A 20,780-nucleotide genomic window follows, 5' to 3' on the forward strand; every position below is an offset into this window, starting at 1 on the left:
GACATATAAAGAATATCTCTGGTTTCGGCAGAGTCTTGGGTCTCGGAAAATATCCTTATATTTTGGATTGGACGTACAGTTTTGCGTCTAGGTTATCTTGTTTGAGGTGTGGATTCTAGCTACATTTCTCTTATTCTCTGCCCTCAGCGCGTTAGCAATCATAGCTGCACCATCACCGTAACGACAGACACGCGCCACTCAGTCTCTCACACAGGTGATTGGTACGTTTACTTGACCATGAGAAACCCGATTACTAGCAATTGTCGGTTTATGCCAATAATACGATTACTCCGTTTACATGTGTAATTAGTTATGCGATTACTCAATAAACACGTCTACATGATTCTTTTTTATTAATCGTTGTATGCTCCACGGACAAAACTTGCACCATCATCCTTCTGCAACAAAGTGTCGCCGTGTCTTCCTGTATCGGCCCTACTGCTGTATGTTTCATTCCATCAACACATTGAATCCAACTAAGAAAGCCGAGTAAACGCATAGGCTACATCTCCTACTGCTAATACTATCCCAACTATAATTTAATCTGTTAAAACGATAATATTCTTGTTATGACTAGCTAGCCTACTTCTTCTGTTTAACAGTTCAGCTTTCAGCTTCTCCCACATTGTAGGCTATTTTAGCTCTTAGCTTTGTTAAGATGATGCAGTTCAGCTTCCACACTGCCTCTTTTGTGTGACTCACACATTTTTGAAATTCATTTCAGCTTGCGGGTATTTTCTCATTTCTCACTTTTATACTTTTTAAAATATTAAGGTTTTTGTGCAAATTATTCTCCCTTTAAAAGTAATGGTAAATCCTTTCAAATCATTGTTGGAATGCTGCTCCAGCCCCTTTCAAAAATACCTTTCGGTTGCTTTGAAGCTTCAGCTTATAACTTTCTACTAAATGTTCACTATTTTCAGCTTTTTTAGCATGGTCAGCTATCCCCATTCAGGTTTTCAGCATTCTCACTGCTGTTTCGCAGGAACAGCCGTTTCTAGTTATTATTTATTTTTGCCCCCCTAAATCTTTGTCAATATTTGGCCTACATAGACAACCTAGGTGTCAAAAGTTTCGTCTTGGTAGCGATTGAGTTGCTTGTATTTTTATTTACGTTCCGTTGCATGGTTTAGGCTGAAGTTAAGTTTTTGTGGCGAAAAGTGAAGCTAACGGTGGCTAATTTGCTAGCCACAGTCACTGACGTTACTAACGTCACTACGTCACTAACGTCACGAAAACACGCGTGACTACCTTTGGCAGAACATTCATTTCGCGTCTGTTAACTTGGGGGATAGCTAGGCTAACTATAGCTTTACTGCAAGGCAGCTGCAGAAACGCCACAAGCAAAGAGGCCAGGGTGATAACTATTTACTCATTTTACTTTGTGATATGACACACAATTGTGATGTGTAAAGTACAATATAAGCTGATATTATTAAGGAAGTACATCTACTTTCGGAAACAGTAGTCTACTATTTCACTGAAGTATTAGCATCATGACATTAGCCTGTGTTGCCCGGGCAACAAATACTACAGTGGTCTATGATATATCTGTTTTCAATCGTTAAAATAAACATTCCTCACATATACATTTTCGTTGTAGGATTTATTCTGACATTAGTAAACGATTTGTTGGTGAAATTACCATTACCTGTGGTTTCAAACCAGTGAAGCTCACTGCAACGCTGTAGCTTACGCGAGACACACAACAAAAACATCTAACTTACACAGCTGTTTAGGAAGTCAAACGGCGACAGAACATGTTCGGCACTCTCCTTACTTAAATCAAAAATCTATCTAACTACTAACCTTAACTTCATTGCCACAGCCTTAACTTTGTCAATCTGTTCATGAAAATAATTAATTTCAGCCTAAACCGTACAACGGAACGTTAAATCCAATTCAACCAACGCAATCGCTACCAAGACGAACACAGCAGTAGTCTAGTACTGTACTGTAGTAGTAGAATTTACCGGGGCAGCTTCTCCACACAGGGCTATATCGCATTTTGCGTTGTTACTGACTGATCGCTACCAGTGAGCTTTTTATGAATGAGCGATTTTCCACTAAATAAATGTCAAGCTTATTTACGTTTTTGGGGGCATATTTTCAGTTAGCAGATGGTACTGTTTGAATCACGATTCCATCTTCTACTGCCGGTAACGTCGTAGAATAATCTTCAAAGGGGGTTCTTTATTAATGAATGAATGCAATATGAGTAGGCAAAATGCCTGAAAATATCACGAGAAGGGAAAACTTAAAAGGACGTTTAAATCATAGAGATTAGGTCAATTTTTACACCGGTCTGCCAAATTTATTCGTTTTGTTTCAACGATGAGGCTGCCTCTTGCAGGGGAAATGAGAAGACATCTATTTCATTCTACACTTCACTCGTATTTTCAGTTGTAAATGAGCAGCAAAAAAAAATGCTTTTAAATCTATGTCATCTTTATAAATAATAAGTATGCATTTTTATATAAAATATACAGAAATATCAGTTGTAAAAATGTCATTCAAAAACGGACCCCTGTGCAACCGACGCAAGCAAGCACACCCTACAATTTCCACAGAAATTTCCACCCTCTCTAGTTCTTACTTGTGATACAACAATGCACACACTTTGCCATTGCACAACAGTTTGCCATTAAAGAATAATCCATAGAACCTGTGAATCCCTTCTGTATTACAGTGCAAGTAACTACTTCACCACCATGATTTCAGCTCAGAATCTTCGCTCTCTTCAATCCTCTCTCCCTTCCTCTCTTTCTCTCTCATGTGTGGCTGGAGGTGATCCCTGACAGGGAGGGTTGGAGCTCAGTGTGAGGGGGGTCGGGTTATTAACGTAAAAACCACCGGATCAGCAAACACAGCTCTAGAGACTGATGAGACTCGCCTTCTGACTCAGGGCTTCTCATCACCCTTAAACCAGAAGAATTTACCTCCTGTCAGTGAAGACACAAGGAGGAGGCCTTCTCCCCCACATGGTATAAATATACACAGAAATAGTGTTCAGGCATCTGAACAGAACTGAGGCCACATTCCGATGCATTCCGTTTGCTAATGATGAGAGACAAGATATGTTCATCTAATGAAGAATAATTAGGATTCCATCATAATGGCCGCTTGATAAATACCATGGACTGAACTCAGCAGGTGTTAAAGAATCCGTTTACGGTTCCTCTGGCAGTGTTACTCATCCTAGCATCCTACCTTTGTAGCAGCCCCCTTCTAAGGAAACGAAACATGTCTGGTGATGCACAGCAAGTTCTTAAGCGGTAAGCAGAAAGTTTGCATAAAGGCTGAGTCATGTAAAACATCTTGTCGTGCCTGAGTGCAAAGTATACTATTAGCACATCACAAGGAGCTTATTCTCTGATGTCAAGACTCTCCAGTGTGAGTGGGTTATGCAAGGCCGGGAATATCAAAGTGCTCCAAGAAATTCTGTGACACTGAAAAAGCCATGTAATGCTATTCAGGAGATTATGGAGAATAGCTGGTCACTCGACTGAGTGTTGGGAAACAAAACACTGAGTGAAAATAGTTTTAATCATTTTCTCTGCTTGTCGAAAATAACACACAGCACTGTAATTTAACTTTGTGGCTTCTTGAGGGAAGGTTAATGTGATGATTGGTAACCCCTAACAACCACAGAGAAGGCTACGCTTTCTTGTCAGTCCTGTCTGTTTGTCACACGGATGTGCCATCTTCTTTTTGCAGCGTTCACTGAAGCCATTTCAGCCACTACTTTCAGAACCAATAGAGCACTTCTTACATCAGCATAGTGCTTTTGAACCTCATCTCCAGCATCTCTGCCATACTGTATTTGTGCAAAGTTGAGTGCTTTGAAAACTACACGCCTTTGTTGAACATGAAGAAAAAAAAGCCAGCAAGTAAATCATGGCCCATTGCCATGAATAACAGTGGGGTGGACACTGGATCCAGCTCCTGGATCGCTTATCACGCCCACTTTAAACAGTTGTTTTAAGAATTATGTGTATTAAATATGTATTACATTCAGTATAACAGTGACTATATTAGAAGAGACAGTACATACCTGTAAACATACTAGCTTCTAGCCAGCAAGCCCACAAAATGCCGGGATAGCCAACCCATAAAAAACAAAAAAAACAATTGGCAAAGCCCAAAGTGTGTGCGACCAAGAACCACCCAAGTCAATGTCTAAAAACTGCCAGGATAAGCAGGCCAATGTCTCCTGCCCTAAGATTGCGCAGCGTAGCCTACCAAAATTGAGAAATTATGATTTAAACTTTCAAAGATCAAAAGATGTTAACTAGTTTGATTCATTGATTGCATAGAAACCTGGTAATTTTTATTGCAACGTAAATTAACGTGGAAAAATTGTTTGTGAGGAGGGACTACGCTGCTTTTGTGTGGATAGTTTTTTAGTACCCATATGAACAGGCCGCGCCTGCTGATAACTGTCACCATCCCAATGCCAGTTCATTCTTATTAGAGTTGATGCATGGTTTATAAATAATTTATCACCATTGGTGAGGCGAAGAACAAAGAGAGAGCTTGTTGGAAAAAGTTTGTGCTGGTGTGTCTGTTGATGAGGCGCTCGGTCTCAGGGGCTGCTCGTGTTCCTCCTCGTTCTTTACATCCTTGTTTCACTCCTCCCCCAGTGGAGAGTGACAGCACTGTCTTTCCTGTCGACATCACCAACATGCCAGCTATGTTGGCAGCAGTCAGGAAGTGTAAAACATTGAGACAGCTTCATGACCCTCAACAACCTCTAGGAGGAAAATCAGAAGCCGTCTTCTGCTGTTTACACGACAGGCTTTGTTAGTGGAGCTCAAGCACTTTAAGATGACAGTAAACGAAGATCGGACACTGATTAAAGACTTACACCTCTTGCCGTCAAAGTGTCTTTCATCCCATCAAAGCTAGACAATCTGTTAACATGCTGTTAATTTTAGAGAAAGCCCTGCTTCTCCGATGTCAGTTTTAATTGCCAAGTGGTTGGTGCTTAGCTTACGTAATGCCATTAACTTCCCTGCCTTTTCTGCAAGGGAATGTGTTATGACTGACTATTTAAAATGATATGGATAAATGTAAGCAAAAGCTTTCAACCTGTTATACTTGTATCCGACCTTATAGGTGTCGGTTCGAAACTATTTTCTATAAAGTGTTTTCATCAATTCCACTTTCATATATTAGTATGTATGCTAGAACAAATAAAGTCTGTCACCTCTGAAATAACCATCATACTGCATCTACAGATTTCCAGTTCAGTTTGTCTATTAGAGAGACATGATTGAGTGTCATGCTACACCCTCAGTGAGTTTGAGGACATACGCACTATGGGATGCCACAACAAATCAGCAGAGTTGCATGTACATGGTGATACACTGTCTGCAATCCTGACATTATCAGTAGAGAGTGAAGACGACAGTAAATATTTACATCCAGCCATTTTACCCTTGAGCTCAGCTCAGAGATGCGGTATTATACTGGATGTCACACAATGCAAAGCCAGAAAAACAACCAGGACATGTATTCCTCCAGTAGTTTACAATGTCTCCATGGCCCCTCAATACTACACATGATTCACATCCAATACGGAACAATGTAATTTCTGCAATGGTTATTTCTAACCAATGTAAGCATTCAAGGTCAAGTGCATTGGCTTGGCAATAATGTTTTGTGTGGATGCAGAATGTATCCAATCAAACATGAGGAGGTACTGTTCTGATAATAAATGGTCCCTTATGGGATCAATAAAGTATCTTAATAGGGCTGAGGTTTCCCTTGATAATTCATATTTTTGCTGCCTATTCTAAAATGTTTGGTCTTTAATGAGCATTTATCCGGATGCTGTGTCAGGGTTTTCTTTAAGTATACTGTAACTAAATATAGCACCACATCACTGTGCAGATGTTGGCGTTATACTGTACTGTACATGCACACATTCACATACTCCAGACCAGGGTCGGAGTGGCCATCGGGAGAGTCGGGAGATTTCCCGAACGGCCGGTCAAACACCCGGTCAAACGGCTGCGGTATAATGCAAAACAAAAATAAATAAATAATTACACACAGTCATGGGCCGGTCTGCGTGTCATGTTTTTCAGTCCCAGTCCAGACCTGCTCCAGACATAAACACACTTCAGACATACAACTTACTTTACATGGTTTAGCTTCATTGAAATGTGGTTCTTATGCCTACACAGCAAATCAATATCTGCTGTGTAGAGCATTAGCCTAGTCTAGAGTGAGTTCAATTGACCTTTGCACCTCTAATTTGCACTTGTTTTCATGGCATCAACATAGCATGGTGTAATGACTGAACTTGTCACTCATTGCTCACTCCCTCTCTCCCAACTGTCACTGTGGAATGTGTTGCTCCCATGGTAGCCCAATTGCCATGTGAGACTTTAATAAGGCGATGGAGTCTTTGGCAGGATCAGTACATTTGGGAAATCCATAGAGGCACTTATGATTGACTCCAAGTGCCAACGTTAAAAAACACCCCTCCAGATGGGAGTGATGGTTGATGGTTTTAGTAGAGGGCAACTGTCCCTTCGTTTGGTTGATAAGCGATCATTGCAGATGAAGTAGATGCATGTCCAGTATGAGGTTGCACTCTTTGTATTCAAATACACAAAGCTTGGCAATTTTGGCATCTGCTTGCTGTGGATCCAGTATGTTAAAGGACATTTCCTGACATCTTTAAGCATATAAATAAGGCTATAGTGCATACTGTAAGTGCATGTGTCAATTAATAATTAACACATTGCACTTTCAAGGGCTTTTTCATTTAAAATAGCATTGGCAATGAGAGGTAGTTGGAAGCACTCCCTGAATACAGTTAAAGGACCTTCATGAATATATAAGGACAAAGAGGAAGACTGACTTTCAAACTAGGGTGAATGACTGAAAGGATTAACCCCCTCTAAACATGCATTACCCTGATGAAAATTGTTAATCGGGGGAGAAGTGAAAAGATACTGTAGCCCCAACATTTACATTTTTTGTATTACATTTTGATTGTACTCAGGTATTTCCAGTGCCATTATGGGTTCATGTGATGTGATTTCCCCAACACAAAATGGTCCCACAGGGATTTTGCTATTGATTTATAGATTGCACAGATCAATGAAGACAATAGCACTCATGTAAATCAGTATGATGAGAGAAATGTCAGTTTCACTAGTAACTGAGTGACTAAAGGCAAACAGTGCAGTAAAAGCAGATTCTGGACAGTTGGTTTATGAACTAAGAAGATCTTAAGCCTCTTACAGAGACCATACAAATGCCAGACAGGCTTCTCTGTAGTCAGGACTGCTGCTAGGCTTGGCTAGTGACAGACAGTGCTGACTCATTTTTCCTACCTCTTCATTTCACTGACTTATTTTCACCATAAATCCTAACTAAGCTTGGGTGTCTGGCTCCCCTGCTCGTTCCGTACTCAGTCATCATGCTATGGGAACCCCTGGTTACATACAGTATCTGTCCGTCCAGGAGCCCTAAATCAGAGCACTGATTGAAATGTAACATTGTAAACCCCCCAGTGGATCTAGCAGGCCCCCTGTTTGGATGCTAGCAGCCAAAATGCCAAGGCTCTAGATCATAACAGCTATGTAGTGGGTTTTCCTATGATGGTGGGAACAGGGAGCCATTGAATGGCCTCCATAAAGGCTTCATTCAGGCCCCTGGCAAGTCCCTGCATGGCCCTCTGTGCACCTGCGGCTGCCTAGGGGACCCAGAGACCAGAGAAGGAGAAGATAGAGAGAGATTGAGGAAGACAAAATGAGAGAACGGTGTACATAAACTGCAAAAAAGAGTGATGGATTCCCACTAAGCATGTGTCTAGCATCGCCAAAAGGGATATACACTCTGTTAGGCTTTGGACATGACAGCCAGAGTTAGGAAGAAACATGGACAATAATTTAAGTGAAGTCAAAAAAATCACAGTGAAATTCCCTTTTTTAACATGGGGGAATATGTCGAAACAGGCGCTGACCCGTAAACTGAGAGATATGCCTGGGATGGGGCACTGATTACACAAACGTCTATAATGTTCCTCTTAATGGACAATGTCAGCCTGTTTTTAGCAGTAATAACCCTTTATTTAAGTCGTTTGTCTCAAATTCAAGCATTGCTTCAGCTACATGGTCTTTACCCCTGCCAATGTAATGAGACAGAACGGGCAAGAGGGCAGTGCGTCAGGTTGATGGTGGCTAATCACTGTCCACTATAAATGAGGGAGAATGTCTAAATGCTTTTGTTTTGGCAAATTAACTTCACTTACACATTTTTATTTTATTTATGTATCATGTCATTTTGTACATTAAATCACACAAATACAGTACTTTATCTGTGCAATTGAATGCATTGTACCATGCCACTGCATGCAAAACATGACCTAAAAACATGACCTAGTGTATAGCCAACCACATGATTAATAGGAACATCCATAGGTGCAGTATAATCACACTATGGTAGATGTCTCTAGGCAGCAGAGTTCAAACGTGTCTGTGTGTTTGAATGTGTGTGCGCGTGTGTGTGTGTCTTATGTTTTGTGTGTGTGTTTGAGTGTAAATGTACTGTCCTGTAGTTGTGTGTAAGCTGGGCCCCACTGGTCGGCCAGGACACCATCTTCCTCTTCACTGCAGTGGGCCTCTAAAAGCAGGCGCTATTCTAGGAGCAAGGTAACAATCAACATGGCCAAGATCATTAGCCTCAGTGTCCCCCCTGGGCCAGAAACAGAAAATAACTTTCCCTTTTTCCTGGCATCTGCAGATACTGGGGTAAATGAAGATATACAGCTCCCAGGTCCAGCGGCTTCCTCAAGGTAACCTCTGCTGTCAGCACACATTTACTAATGCCGCCTGCAAGGGGGGTTGGGAGAAATAATATGCCACAGAGGTAATGCTCCTAATAAAAATAAATATATAGTGCTCCCATTTCATTTCCATGAGTGAAATTACAAAGAAGAAATTTGCCTTAGTACAGTAGTTTTCACAACAATTTTTTCTTATTCCCTTTACGTCACATTTTCTCTGTTACCTAAGGTTGAGTTGTCTGGACTAAATACCACTATAATTTCCTCATATTTCAATTGTATGTACTGTATATGCCTATAAACCGAGGTAAATTCAGCTGAAGACCCTTTCTTGACAGTTATTGGGTTGTTGAGTTGCATTATGTTTTGATAGTTAAAGCCCTGAATGTATAATTATGATTTTGACAACTGGGCATCTTGTCATCATAGACTCTTCTGCTCTTCTTTCATAAACTTACATGAACTTTCAGTGGATTAATTGAAAAAGAAAAATTATATAAGCGTCTACTGTCTGTCGGCACAAGTACTGCTGATAAGTACTTCATTATCCACTATAAAAGGAACATTTACCATGTTGATTTGACCAGCAATATCAGTCCTCCTGATCATGCCTGAAGACTTGAGAAGAGATTCCAGTAGGGTCAGCACTCATTTAACAGCATGATATCATGATCCACTGTAAGACCCAATGATGAAAGAGTTATAACAGTACATGCTTTTGGGATCTTCCAGTAGATAATGTGGAGAGGCAATGAGTCCATGCATGTTTTAAAAGCATGTACTGGAGATGTAAGCTTTCTACCAGTTAAGATAACTGAAATGAAAGCCAACATGGAGTGCATGTCTGAAAAGCAGATTGCGTCCTGCGTTCTCTGTTTTCTCATTTTCACTCTCCTTTCGCTCTCTCTTTCTGTTTCTCTATCTCCCTCTCACACAGTCTTTCCCTCTCTCTTTCTCTCTCATTCTGACAGCAGCAGGCTCCTTTGGGAGGTAATTAAGAAAAACTCAACTGAGACACACACAGCAGCTGCTGAAAACAAGGCACTCAACACTTTTTTCTCTCTGCATTACAATAGCAAAAGAATTGTGGTTGGGAGGGGGAAACTAGGGACAGAGGAACTTCGAAGTCCTCTTTAGGGAGTGATGTCAAAAAACATTGCCGCTTTTGTAGTAAAAACTTTTTAGGTACTATAGGGATCCTCTGAAACAAGTTTTGTGATACTTATTCTTCCACTTCTGTCATTTGTGTAAAAAATATGTAGCGGTTAAGACTTTTTATGTTTGTAGTTTTTGACAAGGAGATAGATAACCAGGTAATAAACATGCATTTGCATTCCAAATCACTAATTTCAATCACTTTTCCGTCTGGATATTCAAAGGCAATAAAATATTAATAATTTCTAGTTTGTGCTTCCATGATGTCTTCCATAAACACAGCGTGTGAGATCATTCCACCTGCTCTGTATGCTGTACCACATTCAGGATGTACTGGCAATTGATCATTTTTTATAACACACCAAGGATGGATGGATGGTCATGCTCATAGTGAGGATGAATTGGTGGTTATTCTATTGTACAGGAAGGAGGGATGGGTGGCCAGGTGTGTGTGTTTGCTACTCCAACAGTATGGATGAAGCCAATGTGAGCATCTCCCTTCTCTGCCCTTGTGGGCTCGTGGACCGGCAAAGAAAAAACTTTCATTAGGGCTTCAAATGAGTGATGTGTTGTATTGTGGTTTTAAGGTTTTGTGTTAACATTTGTAGGCCACCTTTCACTGACAAAGTTACATCTACAATAGGGAATGTATACTGTATATAGCATGTATGGAGTCTGCCAACCTAAGAATTCCTATCATGAGGGAGGACAAGGGCAGATGAAACAAATCGCAGCGAGATAGAGAGAAAAAAAAGGTAGATAGATGATTTTGAATGATTGATGACAAGATGTCCACCACCCACGTTTGCACGACTGCCCCTGGTGACGTAGATGCCAGGGAGTGATGTATGACCTCTTTAGGTGATTAGATGGTGAGTCTTGATAGGCAGTAAAATTAGTCTTTAGCGAGATGAAAGCATGGCTTTAGCCACTGCGCGTTTTGGGACTGGGACTACATCTCCCCCTGTGGCATTGACTTACCAGGGCTGCCTTTTAGCATGCTTTAATAATCCAGGGTTTTCAATTTTACACTTAAATTGGTGGAAACTAAAGGCAGGGGTGGTCACAAAATGGAGGATGTGCGCCCGGCTGTTAATGTCTACACTGTTGAACAGATCAGGTTCTTTGCAGACTATCCTCTGAGCCGATCTACAAAGGCATACGCGTGAGCTCAAATTAGTAGTATGATGCAACACAGGTACATTAATAATGTCTGTATTACTCATTGAAGGTCTCTGGGTAGAGAGAAGTGATTATGAATATCTTACACATGTTTAAGGCTCTGTAGAGATCTGTATCTCTGCTGGTTGTAGCATTTACAAGGATGTTACACATCTTATGTTTTTATGTGGTCCAACAAACAGCACTGACATTCCTGACTGCACAAGATTAATACACTCTTGGTTTCTTCTTTGGTGAATTACATGTGGCAGCCCAGTTGATTGGACTCTAACCCAAGGGAGAAACTGCCAAATCATTAAGTTATTTAAAGTTCATTGAGTCTTTGTGGTTCATTGGGAATTAAACAACATTGGATCAATGTGAGGATGGAGCAGCATTGGCTGATATTAAGTAGATGAGATAGTTATAGTCTTAACCCCTACATCTAATTGCAGTGAGTACACTGCTTACCATTAAACTACCAGTCTGGTACAACTTTTGTCTAACACAACAAATACTCAACAAATGTGTTTTATTACTGTACGAAGGGCCACATCAATTTTACTTCCAAGGATATACAAGTTGACCAAAAATGAAAATCCAAATCACAGAGCTTTAACTCTATGACAGCATAAAATTAGTGTTGTAAAATCGACCAGTATCGCGCACTTGCAGGAAAATGACAATTGCCCCAGAAATGAATGATATTATCATGATGGGGATAATGAATTCAGTGCACAGACATCTGAATCCCCAGTAGGTCCTCCAATATGTTGATCATAAATGGGAAGGTCCCATGAAAACAGTGTAAAGGTCAACCTGGCGGGGGACTGTCTGCAAAATATGAAAATGTTCAGTCTGTGATTACAATCACTGTGTATCTTGCAGGAAATTATAATAAGTAACTTGTATGCATCTGCAAATGTAACTGCTTTAGATTTACTAAACATGATGTGAGGTGGAACTGGATGCCTTCTGCACCACTCATGAGAAAAACCGTTGCGGGTTTATGGTCCTGTTTGGCTGGTACTAAATGTTACATGACTTGTGACAGTATTAAATATCATACAGTTTAATATTATTTGAAACATAACATGAAATGCATTTGAATCTCTCCTTTCTAGATGAAATGTGTGCCCACACCTGAAATAAAATGAAAATAAATTATTTTCAAAAACAGTCCAAGTAATTTTTCATTCTGCAGCCTTAAAAGGTCTATCAACAAACAATCTTTCTAACATTCATCAAAGAGACGAGGAAAGTTTAGTTCTCTTAACCCCACTTGACTCTGTTTGTGAGGAGCTGAAGTTACAATGAACACAACTGACAGGGAACCCTTGAGCTAATAGCAACCAGCAAAGTGTCTCTCTGGCTCTACGCTGTGTCTGAACTATTAATAATGTTCTATAAACTAGCCTCTCTCTTGTTTAGACCCTTGGTACCATTGGAGCTCACCTAGCAGGCTTTGCCACTACAGTTGTCTTACATTTGTCCTGAAGACACCCACGCCCCAGCACAGTACAACTAGAAGTATCAAAATGTCCATTGTATCAAGGAATAGGATTAAGATGACCATTAATAAGAGGAGAGATTTAGTTGAAGAGGGTCACAAAAGAACCATTCTACCAAGGGTTAGTCTAGAATCTCGTCAGGATTTCCAGCCCTTTTAAAGGTGAGGTCCTGTTTGCTGGTCTCATGCACCAACTGTAAAAAAAAACATGTTTCTGCAAAGAGAACATCTTTCTCCAGACTTGAGGTGCAAGGTGTATAATAGGTAGATCGGTCATTCTCTCGGTCCATGTTTTTATTTATCTGGCCACTCCGGTTTGTGTTGTTATATCGTCCCAAACAGCTAATCCAGGCATTCAGAGCCAGTGGGGTGATAAGAGGCAATAAAGGTTGTGTGTGGGAGGGAGGTGATGAGGAGACAGGCTTGCCCTGGAGATGAGCAGAAATAGAGCGGATCTTAGCTGTTCTCAAGTCTAGGACGCTCAAGGGGAGAGAAACAGTGTCTTGGTTAAACCCACAGGCACTGCTACTTTACTGCAGCTTGCTGATAACTGTTTTAATATACACTTAACATCCACAGGCAGAATAATCGATACCTAGAGGAGGCACATAACTGGCTGGAATGAGTTGCTTTTGACCATCCAAGGGAATGGCGAAAGTTTGACAGTCCATGTTCATATTGTATCAGGAATCAATCACATCACGTTTTGACGGGGAAAGTGCGTGAGAAAGTGCCGGTAAAATGGGAATGCTCAGGTCTGCAGAGCAAGCACTGTGTGATAAAGCTATCCTATCTCTGGGAGAGTTATGGCCCTATTGCATCCGTTCCACATCTGTGGATACCCGCCTATATTCTGCTCACAATCCAGGGAACCCCATTTGCAAGAGATTGAATCATTCTATGGAACGCAGAGTGGTCTGCTCTGAAAAGTATATCTGCAACACTTCCAACAGTACAGTACTTCAAATAGAGCAACTGTGTACATATGCTAGTCTGCTATATCACATAAGGGTATTAAACTATGTGAAATACTTCTGCAGAGAGCATGATGCATGGTCATGAATGTTTCATCAATATTTCCAGGATACTGTCAAAACACCATTTTTTTCATTCTCCTTTTTCCACCGTGCTTTTGTGGATTGTATTTCCAGTGCTGAATCTGAGGTGGGATCTAAGTTTAGCCATGCAAATACACCTTGAGGATTAAAACCTCGGGCAAGATTGGAAAGCAGCAAAGCATCCAAAAGTGTTTGCCAGTTAGGGCTGGCTGGTGGACCCAAGCGCACAACACAAGGTGTAGAGGTTCAGGGGGGTTTATTGACAAACAGACAGACCGGAGGAACAATGAAGGGCAGACGGGGCAGACAGGGCAGATGGGGCAGGCAGGCGGGGTATGGTAGATGGAGCTGGCGGATCTGAAAACAAAAAACAAGTTAGGAACTTGTCAATCGTTGTATTACCCAGATTTAGCCAAACAGGACTGACTGTGTAACAGAGCAGACGATCTGGCGTTGAGTGGAGGGAACACCAGGGCTGAAATACTGTTGGGTTGATGAAGGGATGGATGGCAAGTGTGTACGTTCAATGGGTAAGATGGAAAAGAATGGAATACAGAGCCTGGAATCAGACAGACAGGGAGGAAGTGGAGGGATTGGCAGCCAGTGTATTAATCATTGTAAGAAACACACTCATATACACCAAGCTGAGTCTAAATTACTGAAATAAGTGTGCACAAACACACACTGGCACAACACAAACAGTGCACATACACATTGTCTCTCTGTCTCTCAATCTCACACTGTGATAACTTACTGTAATACAGTTAAATATGATGTAAAATCCTAAAAAGTTATTATGTACTAAATAGCCTTCTGATACTACGGTTTCAGCAACAAATTGAGTACAGACTCGTTGTATATTGATTCACTTTGGTGCTCTATTCTGTCTCAAACTTTAACCAAAGTTTAACCCTTCTTCACTGGGGTATTTCACATCACTGATGAATCATTTATTCACACCAGATGTTATTTAATTGCGTTGTCTTATTACGGTGTCATATGGCTCACCTCTGATTCTGATGTGTTGATAGAAGCCATTCCTGTACATCATTGTCACACATCAACTGCTCCTCTTTTTGGCTTCAAATTCACACAGTGAAAGTAATGCATACCTTGCTGGTTGATGATGTACATCTGAGTTTTTGTGTGTTACAAATAGCTATTGGTCACATAGTGCCTGTACAATTAAAAGAATACCAATCCTCTCATAAAATGACACAATCCACAACGATCATCCTCATTATCTCCACCTTCTCCCTACAGCGTCCCACAGATGCCCTCTGTGACAGTTATCAGTTTGTCAATTGCTCTAAAATGTTTTGTCACTTGCAGATTTGATTGTAAATAATTGAAGGCAGCAGTGTGTCTTAATGCATCAACGCTGTCTCTCATGACAGGATGGAGTAAACAGTTAACCCTGTGTGCTGATTCTGTCTGATTGTGATTCAGGACACAACGGGACCAGAGCAGGTCCAAAAATGTCCAGAGAAGGTCCAAAAGGATGTGCAAATGTAAGACAAAGAAGCCATATAGGTTGGTGTGAACAGGCAACTACCACTATCTGATGAGAAACTTTAGTGTTTACTGTACGTGGTAATCATACGTGGAAAAGTACATTTTATATATATTTTTTTTAGCAGAAATATTACTAAACATCTCTTGACATTGCTCTCCTTATGCCAGAGAACCAGATAGCTCAGATTGAAAACAGTTCTACCTTTGTTATATATTTATATTACATATTATATAAATATTTGAACAGAATACCCACACACCCTTCCATATTCATCCACTCTGGCTGAGCCAGTCTCAGTTTTCCTCTACCTTTACTTTCGTAAGTGTGTTTGTCTGTGTGTGTGTGTGTGTGTGTGTGTGTGTGTGTGTGTATGTGTGTGTGTGTTTTAGCAATGGGGTGGCTTCTCCCCATACACCTCCCCTCCCCCTTTCTACCTATCATAGCCGCCAGTCAAAAGTCGAGCAAGTATATCCAGACAGCTTGGAGCTAATCAATTCTGACTGGAGTGTCTGGGTTGGCAGTGGCCCTCCTTTGATGGGCACAGGTTGCAGTGGGTACTTTATCTTACAGCACTAAAGCGTCTCACTGGCAGCTGTTGGCATGTGCCGTCCACCTCATTGATCCAGCCCGTCTGTGCGGGGCTGCATAATTCTGTTTAATGTATGAGGACCGAGGGGTTTGGGGCCTGTCAGAGGCAGTAGAGACTGATCCTCCCTGCCTTATACTAATGCAGCATGTCATGCTTTTTCTCTGGAGAGCCCTGGCTGCAGGGAGGACTGGGGACTGGGCTCTAGCCACGCAGACTCAGTGAAGAAGGGCTGGGTGTAGCCAGGGTGATCTCCAGGTGATCTTAAACATAGGCCCACTTTGTTTAGTGTCTCAAAGGTATGAAGTCTACATCTGAGAATGATTTCAGGAAGTACAAAATGTGAAATGTTTTCAATGAAAGGGTCAATTGCTTTGTGTGTTTTCTTCAATTCAAAACAAGAAATAAATTGTCATCCTGATCTTGACATTGTGTGGCCATAGCATTGAAATGATTAATCTTTGAAGGTTGATGGTTTAAATAGTTGAGAAGTGATGGAACACATTTATTGTGTGTGATATGTTCTATCAAAATGCCAAAACAATCTTGCTTTAATAAACTGCATGTACAGAGCTACCAATTATGTATGTGTAATCAGCACTACAGGTTACTTTCTATCACTATCAGTTACTTTGTCTTTGTTCGTGTTAATACGCCTGTTTATATCAATTGAAACTATTCAGCACCCAAATGCTTTGAAACTTCTGAAAGGTAATATTTGTATCAGACAATAAAGGTGCATAGCCTCCAGCTAATGATTTGTAATCTGTCATGTTTCACTGCTGGCTTCCTCACATACACCTCATAATATAAAGGGTCTAGGTATGCCACATGCTAATAATCATGATGAAACATGGATTAACATCATCCCTTGTGTGTTGAGCTGTTGTTTGTAATTTGTCGATGAGGGACAGAGGGAGAGAGAGGAAACGAGAGAGAGGTAAATGTAGAGAGAGCAAGGGGAGATGTGAACAGGAGAGAGGGGAGAGAGACATCCCACCCTCAGTGTGCTTTTCTAACCCTAAACATGGAGAAAGGTAAGAAAAGGAAAGAAAATATCCCTATTAGTACACTTTAATGATTTATTTAGCATTGTTTGCCCAAATCATCACCCATTATCATTTTTATAAATCATACAAACTATTTTCAATAGACAGTTTTGTTTTACATTTTGTTAATAGCAACATCAGAGTACTAAATGTATAGAGGACAAGTCCAATGAGATTCGCATTTACAGTGCTTGCAAATACAGAGCTTAGAAGTACAAGAGTAACCAAATCAAAATCACCTGGAAATTTAAATACCAATACCTACAAAAAGAAGAGAGATGTGATTCATAATACACAAAATAAAAATTGTACAACATTTAGCCGTTAGAGACTGACTGTGTGTACAGTTCCTCTGTGTATATGTGGGTGTGTTTGTGTGTATATTATATTAATAGGTCTTATACAAAAGAAACAGAGGTACTTCTTGATATATTAAACACAAATATAAAAGATTGAAGAGTCACAAAGTACAAATTTTTCATTTTATGGCAACACCAAGACTCAAGTTAGGTTCTATGAGATAGTATGGAACGTGATTGTAAGTGGATTTTGCTGAACACATTGCTGCGTGCCCCCATGTGACACAACACAAATATAATGTGGTTCTACTGTTAGCTTTGGGAACAAGACCACAAATAAACATCTTTCAAAGACCCAGATGTATGATATTCATTTTAGCTTCAACTGCCCAGAGACATAAGTTGGCCTATCCCATGATAGCCATGTACTGATACAGTCACACTCCAGTATCTCAAATATCAATGCTGAACTGGTACCAATCAGTGACCGCTCTAAAGGCGTCACATCATTTCTGAGGCCCTATGTTGTGCAGTAGTACTGTAGACTAAGCGCATAGGCAAATTTATGTCATGCAAAGCCTTGTTCACAATGAAAAACCTCAAGGCTGTGATAGTGAAGTAATACAAATAAATTGTTCAAGTCATTGACTGTATTGATAAGCACTGGAATAGTGTCGGTGATAGCTCTTATACATACAATAATAATGAAACATGATCCACAAGAAGACTAAGAGCCCTCTGTTATTGATACACTAGGCATACAGTATGTAAAGGGATGATGAGGGATGATTAGAAAGCTAATGCACATAAAAGACAGTTCACACGCTTCATAATCATTGCACTTTGCCAACAACCTTTGCCAACCTTTTACACAGAATTAATACGATTGTACACTTGTCGTTTTCATATGAATGTCCACTGTCCACTTTTTGTGTAGATTTGTATTCTATCCAGATGTTTTAGTGTTTACTATTAATCTAGGCTACTGCTTACTCTGAAAGACATGGAGTATTGTTTCCATTGTAGTTGTCAGAAACCAGGGGCTGAAGTCAGTATACTATGGCAACAACCTGTCTTTACTATGCTCTTCATAGCGTTCTTTATGATAATATTTCTCAGTCTCAACCGAACAGTTGGCTGTTCGGTTAAGGCGGATTGTTTGGATGTGTAAGACATCCCACTGTCTGTGATTGAACAGAGTGGCAAGACAAACTGACCCTTCTGCTTCTGTACTGCTTCATATGGATAAAATAACATCAGAAACATCCAGCTAAAAGCTCATTCTGGTTAGGATAATCAATATGTGTCAATCAACATGCCAGATGTGTGAAACACAGCTAAATCCAAAATCCTACCCGATTTGCAGTGGATGACACATCTTTCATCTTGCTGATGGTATAAAATCCTTAGTTAATTGACAGGTTTACTGTAATTGTGTCAGATGAGTGCACTACGTTTTGCTGAAGGGGAGAGCAGAGATGTCAGCTGTAGATACTCATTTGCTCACAAAAGGTGTGTGAAGTCTTTGGTGTCTACCTCAGATCTCTCTGATCTAAATTGTTCCTCCCCACTTCGTAACATGAATGCGACATATGAACCGTTGACCACTTTTAGCTTTTAGCACTAACAGACACAACACATGACATTTCTGTGAATGTACTATGTTGCCCTGATCTAAATATGCCAAATGAATGACTATGAATAGATTTGCATGAGCCAGGTGGATCCTTGATTATGATTTTCTTGTTTAATCTAGTTCTTTCCCAGACTTCTGTTCTTGTCCGTCTGTCCTGGTTTTCACTCCTGCTCTGTAAATATGAGTTCATTCACAGACGCTAGTCATTTTCTGTGCCTCCAAAGAACAGCAAGCACATGTAGTCTGGGGCCTCTGAAGTGCTTACATGAAGCTATAAATATTAACACACATATTTGACAGAAATAAATGAAGCTCGATTTGAATCCAACTTCTTGTCATGGCAGCTATTCTTGGGTTTACATTACTTCCCCCCCTTTTCAGCTTCATATTTCCAGATAGCACATATGAAAATGAGGTTACATTTTGTGAATACCATGACATGATTTGCCAGTTAATCCTAGAACAGCAGCATTCAACTGTTAACCCAGTATACAATCTAAAGACCATACAGTATCATACCCGTCTATTATTGACTCACTAGGACTGTTGCCCTCTTACATTCTGCCTCAAAACAACTTTTCAATGTGTGAAATATTGCAGCGTCTATTTAAGTATTGTATTGGTTAACTAAATATATATTACAAGTACTGCTTGAAAGTGCAGGTATGGAAGCTTGGCACAAGGTAAGTTTGTTTTATGAAAGAAATACTTTAGTTACACATGTAAACAAAGACACTATTCCCAACCTAGCCAAGCCTTTCCGAAAAAGGAACAGGTCTTGAAAAATAGAACACACCTGTACACAAATAGAAGTAAATATATATAAAATACATTTACACATGTATAATTTACAATGATTTTGTAACCTTCTGACTATTAAGATAACACTTTATTCAAAAAATATATGTTATGTTGAATTGACAACTCCCCAACATGCATGTTGGTGCTGAATTGGCATGGCCATTCATTAGGGGTTTGGTGTGTGAATGGACAAAGGTATAAACCATAATTGTACGTTGGTATATGGGTTCATGGGTCAGTTTGTCAACTCTTAAATTACCAACAGGGATTTAGGTACATATTCTGCCTGGAGCTCAGTGATCAGATAAATACAAGCCTGAAACACAGACCACCTCATGGAATAAGCAGATAAAGATTTTTCCATATTCTATATTCAAATCATGTCTCTACTAGTCTGTATATATATATACCTGTCCAATCCAAACATTTTAAACTGTAATTTTGTATTATTGTGCTTTAAACATACCCACAGAGCAACTCTTGGAGCAATACAACTTTGGGAAGTATCAATCTAGACTTTTAAATTATCTCCAGACATTACCTACAATGCACACAGTTGTGTACCATACTGCCAAATTTAAATGTAAATCCACTGTACATAGCTCTAAGATCCCAGTCTCGTCATTGATTCTGATGGATCAGCTTGATGAGCTTTCGTGATTGGAGCTGTATTTAAAGGACAATATGCCGCTAATTTAGACATGAGGGACACTTTTTCTATTCTCCACTGAAGGGAGAATAGCAATTTATTTCCATTTGTGCATCCTTCCTGTCTCTTTATTGTACAATGTGTTTGGTTCTTCATTACAAAGCTCCAGTTTTACAGTTACTGTCATGTACATTTGTTTAGACTACTTTTGTAGAAGACTTTTGGAATGTTCTTCTCAACTTAATTTGTTTACTGATTACATTAATCAGTGAAAGGAGGGCAGATTCAATATCCCAATCCTTTTCTGATTTGAATAAATTATTGCATTTATAACAAACTCACTCCAATTCTTCAGTTAATTCTTAAAGCTGCCTGTGTCCATCCAGTCAATATCCAACCCATCACTGAGTATTCTAAATTATAATGGTGGTGCAGGAATTCAGATAATTATTGTAATCAATGTGTGTGTAAAAAGCTGACCTGAGGCAGTACAACTATACTGCTAATCACCTTTCATGTCTTCTATCCACATAATTATACTGTACCTTCCATCG

General features: G+C 40.0%; 2 long non-coding RNA genes across 2 annotated transcripts in view; one reads left to right on the forward strand and one right to left on the reverse strand.

Annotated features, from left to right (window-relative positions):
- Window positions 1-9,883, forward strand: part of LOC134018321 (uncharacterized) — a 50,731-nt gene extending 40,848 nt beyond the window's left edge. Inside the window, exons 3-5 of the long non-coding RNA XR_009929917.1 lie at window positions 8,579-8,672; window positions 8,764-8,815; window positions 9,781-9,883. This is a non-coding gene — a long non-coding RNA (uncharacterized LOC134018321). The remainder of the gene's footprint in view (window positions 1-8,578; window positions 8,673-8,763; window positions 8,816-9,780) is intronic.
- A 6,977-nt stretch (window positions 9,884-16,860) lies between these two features.
- Window positions 16,861-20,156, reverse strand: LOC134019146 (uncharacterized). Its single transcript, XR_009929977.1, has 2 exons — window positions 18,496-20,156; window positions 16,861-18,417 (listed from the first exon to the last, which is right to left on the reverse strand). It is a non-coding gene; the product is annotated as an uncharacterized LOC134019146 (long non-coding RNA).
- Window positions 20,157-20,780: the final 624 nt, after the last annotated feature.

Source organism: Osmerus eperlanus, chromosome 4, assembly GCF_963692335.1.
Source record: "Osmerus eperlanus chromosome 4, fOsmEpe2.1, whole genome shotgun sequence".
Taxonomy (NCBI): Eukaryota; Metazoa; Chordata; class Actinopteri; order Osmeriformes; family Osmeridae; genus Osmerus; species Osmerus eperlanus.